Genomic DNA, 6201 nt, shown 5'->3' with positions numbered 1-6201 from the left:
CATGTCAGACCCTTTCCAGCAGTTTCTCTCTTGAAGGTGAGAAGTATGTAAAAACTTGAAGCCAGGCACAGCCTCAGCCTGGACCTCCCAAAGGGCAAACCGTGGTGCTGGGTGATGTGGCTTCACTGCCGCTGCAGTAAGTGCAGGAGTCCGCTTATTGACCCTGTATATCTCAGAGGGCTTTAACATGTTGATTTTGAACGGAGAGGCTTAAAGTCTCTCTGCCAGCAGACTGACTAAGTAAACACAAGATTCTTCACATGTAGGAACGGTTTATGATGACTCATTTTTTAAAAGAGCCATATTTAGTTGCAGATGGATTATAACTTAACTATTTTATTTGAGGAATATTTGGATTAAAAAAAAACCCTTACAACAAATATCTGCTTTTCTATGAAATATCAATGAATTCACCATATTTTATACGGCCTCAAGCATTTATAGATATTTAAAAACTGCACTTTGATACACCATACACTCCATTTCCCTCAAACTGGATAGCAGTGGTGACTGGTTTTGCTATTTCTCCAAGGGTCCAGTAACATAAGCAGTCACTTGGAGGGGATGAGGAAGCTCTTTTTAATGATCCCCAAAGACAGGCAGTATATTTACCATAATCCCAAGCCTGAGGGAGCATCAACTTCTAATCACCTTCATCTTCCCTCCCCACTGCAGATCGAGATCAGTGCCCATTATAAAGCTCATAAAGTACCAGGCTTTAAGAAGATTGTCTCCCTGTACAGAATGGTTTATACATATTGTAGAAAACACTGCTTTGTGACTTGGGACCAGATTTCCTAACTGTCTGCGCCAGCACTAAAGCATCTTTAGGGGTTAAAAAAACTACTGTTGGTATTTACTAAAGATGCAAAATGTGAGTTTAATAACTGAAAGGCATGGACACAGGTATGTTTCTGGCTGGCCTTACTGTAATGGTAGCAACACTGCAAAACTGACATGAATCATGTAATCTTGGCTCACTATGGTTTGCATATGCAGTTTACTGGAAATTGCACTGAATTTAAAAAAAAGCATGTCTTATTTTTTGGCTAATGTGGTTGTGATAGTTGCAGATAGGATTGTTGATTTATTTGGGATGCCAGGAGAAGATGTCATCAGAATGAGTAGAAGAGGCTGGATGGCACAAAACTGACCACTGAGAAGATCAGCAGCACAATGGCCTACACAGAGAAGCTAAACAATGAGGTGTTATTAGGAGGGCGTGATCCATATGAACACAATGGTCACTTTACTCTCACAGGCATTGATGCTCAAGTTCCCTGACATTTTCTGAAAATATGATGGTGAGTATAAACGACTTGAAGCGTGCATTGAGGCCTTCTGACTGGGACTCAGTCAGGCATTCTGAGCCACTGAGTCATGGCTCTGTGATACATGCAAATAAATACTTTTGCATCTCATCTTCTGCAAACAAACTTATAAAGCATGAAGTTTTAGTTAGTATTGAATAATGCACTGCAATAATATCCTTACATGTTATATCTTGTAGTTGCACTAAACTCTACATCTTAAAAATAAGTCATTTAGGCGTGAAGCAGTTTTATGTACTTCATTATGGCACAATATTTCATTATAACACTTCATGATCTAGTGCAGGAGCAGTGTCTTTGTTAGTCAGAGGTAGCCTCAAACACTTCCGTGTGTCCGAGGTGTAATGATGCTAACCAGTTTTGATCAAAGTGTAGCATTTCATATGCCAGTTTGCCTAAAATAAAAGCATGCATTGTTTGCGTTAGCAATATTGCAACACCCCTGCACCCGGTAACTGTGTAACAGTTAGATGTGTGCTTGAAGTGTAACAATAGCTTCAAGTCAAACTGTTGCTTTTCAAAAAAAAATTTTTTTAAATAACACCATGAAGATTTTCTTTGATTTAAACTATGCTGCCATGTAGCTACAGGTAAGATAACTGCCACATCTGTGTATAATGTAAACAGTTAAATCTGTTAAAACTTCCAAGTATGTCCCCAGTGTGGTCACTTTGTATTTGGAAAATATTCTGACTTGTTATCTAAAATTGATTGCCAATTTTGCCAATTTAATAATTCATCGCAACATTAGCTGCCATATCTGATCAGTAGTAAGCGATCTACCTATTTCACTTACATCTTTTCAGTCCCAGTCTAATGGCAGTTCATAAAGTAGTTTATTTTTTCCTGTTTATCAACATGAATTGAAAGTAATGCACCCGTTGGTTTTTAATGTGCACATTTAACCAAGCGACATATTTATAATGAATAACATATATGTGAGAAACTGTGACATACATAACTCAAACTTGGGTTTGTGTCAATAAAGTACTCTTTCACCACCTCTCCAATCCCCTTATGCCGACTTCTATGCTTTGTAATCTGCAGCTTACATATGAGAGTAGATTGATGAAAATTTGCATCCAGCAACACAAATCAAAAGATTAAAGTTTGGGACTATATCACAAATTGTTGAGAAACTGGGCTGTACTGGCAGGAGCATGGATTTAAGCCAGTCAGGTTGTTATTGTTGTAGCGGCCTTTGTTGCCATTCATATTCTTCTCTGACGTTCTCGTCCCATGAATGGCACTATTATTAGTTGTAATTATTCCCAAAGATATTGCTCTGCTCTCCGGGAGATCTGCTGTAAGCTTGAGAGGCACTTCAACCAGAACCTGCCGCAGGAGGATAACTGGTTCATGTTCTGCTAAATTCACAGAAACCTCACAAAAGCTGCAGAGGAGAAGAAAGATGCCATAAAATCTGCATGTGATGACAGCTTCGGTCCAAGAGAGGCCTGCAGGTAGAGAAACACATGACAAGACCAGCTGTGCCTAGCTGATTAGATAAAAATTTATGTTCAAAATGAGATAATTACATGTGGCTGTTTGTACCTCTACACACAGCTTACTTATGATCTTGCATTCAGGTTTTCTGCCATTGTGGTGAAAATCCCTTATCACTAACTGCTGTGATGGATCACTGCGTTGTACTTACACATAATTACATATCTACATAAATAGTGTGTCACTCAGTTCACTCAGATGATTAATACTAACTTACTGTACTTGTGTTTTGTAAACTGTTCTGTATCACGTGACCACAGTGATACAGAACTGTGAATATTGTATTGGAATATTACCAGGTCACGAGGTCCTGTTATGAAAATCTGATGTGTCCAAATTAAGTTTCTTCAGAGAATAGTAATTGGGTTATACTTAGGTTTGTACAAGGAAGAGAACATATCACTTCCTGGGGCGGGATCGGGAGGGAATTGTTGGTCCACCATATTGGCAGATCAAGCGAATTAATCCCTTCTTTATTCTTAATCCCTTTCCTTATCATAAGATTATGAAAATCCAGATCCCTCCCTCCTCTCAGATATTAAATTGCACCCATAATATTACTCCTGGCTTAAAGAGAAAAAGAGGACAAAAAAAAAATTAGAAGGAAAAAACAGCCAGGGCCTTCAGCCCTTGTAGATCGTGGCTGAAGTGCTCTTTGTATAGAATTTCTTTCAGTATTTTCTAATTCCTGCAGTCTGTGAGTCTGGTCCACTGCTCTATGAATAATGTCAGGGGGCAGCCAGGCTTTGGTATTCAGCAGTTGACAATCTGCTTAAACAGAAGCAAATTGGGAAAAAATAGCTTTCAACTACACTTTCATTCCTGTGTGTGAGGAGAGGTTGAAGCAGGGTTATTTTCTCAGCAGAGGGCATTTTGCTCTGACAACACATCAGCCTCTCTCACTTTGGCCACAATGTATATGTGTGCTCTGTGCATCAGACTCAAAGAGAAGCAGTTCTAATGATTACAACGGCGCACGGTGAAAATATTAATTTTATTGGCACAAAAAAATCCTTTTTTTTTAGTTTTTATTTATAATTAAATATACTGGTGTTGTTCATCACATTCAGGCTGATTCTGTCTTGTATTACATGTCATAATAGGGCTGCAACTGGCAATTTCTTGCTTTTCTTGCTCTCTGAGTACAAGACAGTACTCAAAGAGAAGCTGTGATGGCCGAGTGGTTAAGGCGTTGGACTTGAAATCCAATGGGGTTTCCCCGCGCAGGTTCAAACCCTGCTCGCAGCGAATGTGAAGCTTTTTTCTTTACAGAATTTCCCGGAGGAACCTGCCCAAGGGATTATTAAAGTTTTATCTAATCTAATCTAATCTAAATACAAGGCCTCCAAAAAGGAGTAAAAGTTAAGTTAACATACATTTAATTCAAGTTGATATAAAACACAAAATCCATCAGAAGGAAAGTAAATCAAATGCACTGAGTTTGTAGAAACAGGCTGGAAACACACAAGATAAGCTAACAAGGCTAACAGGCCTAAGAGGGGCTATAAATACCCCCCCACACACAAAATAATGAAGGGAAGTGGACACAGCTGGGGGACATGAAGCACAGCTGAAATAAATAAAGACAAATGAGTACCAAAGCAAAACAGGAAGTGAGGAACAATGACTGAAAAACGTAAAGGCATGAACTTTACACAGAGAGAATAAACAGATGGATACTCCATCACTTTGGCATATGTTGCTTAACGGTAACTTGCGCAGTGGCCTTGTTGTTGACTTTGAGTGTTGATTTCTGTATAACGCTCTTTCGAGGCCTTGTATAACACCATGTGCTACAGTGTATGTGCCATAGAATTATAGCCTTTCTTGTAGTGAACTCCGACAGTGGACAGGTTGTACTGTCTAGTCGTAAATAGTTGTGTGATTGCTCTATAAACCTGGTGCTTTGACTCCAGTGTGGTTTTCAGTATTTGCTCATGTGTTCCTTCATTTGCCTTTTAACTGTCTGTAATTTGAAGGTACATACTCTTCTGAGAATCTAAATATAAAAGTTCGACCAACTGAAAAATATCATACTGTAGTTATGAACTGAGCAATTTAAATTCAAAAGAATTAATGCATATTTTTGTTTTCACTGTAGGGTAAACATTTTCAGTAGGCTAAGTCAAAACTCAAGCACTTAAAGTTGGAATGATAATCATTATCTTTCACTGGCAATGAAGTCAGGATTTCTCAGTAAAATGGATGTACCATTTAGTTGCTTCTTCAGCCAGTCTTTTGGCACCATAGTGACAAGAGGAACGTGCTGTATATCAAATCAAATGAGCACATCCTCTGCCACCTTTTGTCTCAGGTTAAATTAGACATTAATTAAGTGTTTGACTCTTTCAGAGGGCAAACAAGAGAAAGCTGCAATACCTGGTGACATGGGGCAGCTCTGTGAAAATACTGCATCATTAGCACATTATTAGTGTTTCTAAATGTCACACAGCCACGAAGGGGACACTGAACTATAGGGAAAAAGCCTTCATGTACAAGCCAAACTCTTATTTTGTGTCAGAGTCCATTGTGACCTCTCAGAAAGTCACACAGGAGATCATTATTAACCTTCTGCAAAAGGGTGGCAGGCTGTGGAGTGTGCATTTTTTCCCTCTGTGCATGTGTGCTCTCATATTTCTGATTTTGTGTTACTCATGTGTATGCACAATGAGATAGGAAGCGAGTGAAGGGGAACACCCAGAAAGAGAGAGAGATGGAGAGACAGAAATAAAAAGAAATAGAGTACGCTCATAAATCAAGTCAAGGTCCAGCCAGTTGCTGGTGCCACCGCAATTTTTTTTTCCACTACCATGTTTCCCGACATTTGACGCTTCCATCTTCTCCCCTTTTAATCTCATCAACCTCAACAAGTGCAGGAGGAGGGGGCAGGGAGGGTTGCTGTCCGCTGTGTCAGATGAGGTCTGTCGATATCTCTCATCAAACAGGAGCTGATCAAAGGCCTGCCTGTGCCCATGCAGGCAGAAGGATTAAGCCACATCATGCACAACCTCCTTGACAAAAAAAAGCCTCTCCACACGAATAAAGAGATTAAGTCAAGAGTGAAATCTAATTCAAGGGGAATTGTTAAAATGAGGCCTCTACATTGTGCTCTATACCTGACAAGATCTGTGAGTGCGCAGCGTTTGTAAGCTTTGTTGCACATTAATAGTAGCAAGCTGATGTTTTCTCAGTGAATGAACCAACTCACTACATACAGCTGGATAAGACTGATTTATTTTCAGCTGCTGTAATGATTTAACAATGTATCGTCATGAGGCTTGTTACTGACTGCACTGCACCAACTCTGATGTGTGGCTGTCAACTCTGTTTTTCTTTGTCCAATTTCACATGCAATATGAATATA

The 6201-nt window shown here is 39.4% G+C and overlaps 1 non-coding gene across 1 annotated transcript; it reads left to right on the top strand.

The window, feature by feature from the left end:
* The first annotated feature begins 4003 nt into the window (after positions 1-4003).
* trnas-uga (transfer RNA serine (anticodon UGA)) lies at positions 4004-4085 on the top strand. Its single transcript has one exon. It is a non-coding gene; the product is annotated as a tRNA-Ser (tRNA).
* The last annotated feature ends 2116 nt before the right edge of the window (positions 4086-6201 follow it).

The sequence above is a fragment of the Pelmatolapia mariae genome, linkage group LG9 (genome assembly GCF_036321145.2).
Source record: "Pelmatolapia mariae isolate MD_Pm_ZW linkage group LG9, Pm_UMD_F_2, whole genome shotgun sequence".
In the NCBI taxonomy this organism is placed as follows: domain Eukaryota; kingdom Metazoa; phylum Chordata; class Actinopteri; order Cichliformes; family Cichlidae; genus Pelmatolapia; species Pelmatolapia mariae.
The sequence above is the reverse complement of the archived record's forward strand: the minus strand, read 5'-3'. Positions and strand labels throughout refer to the sequence as shown.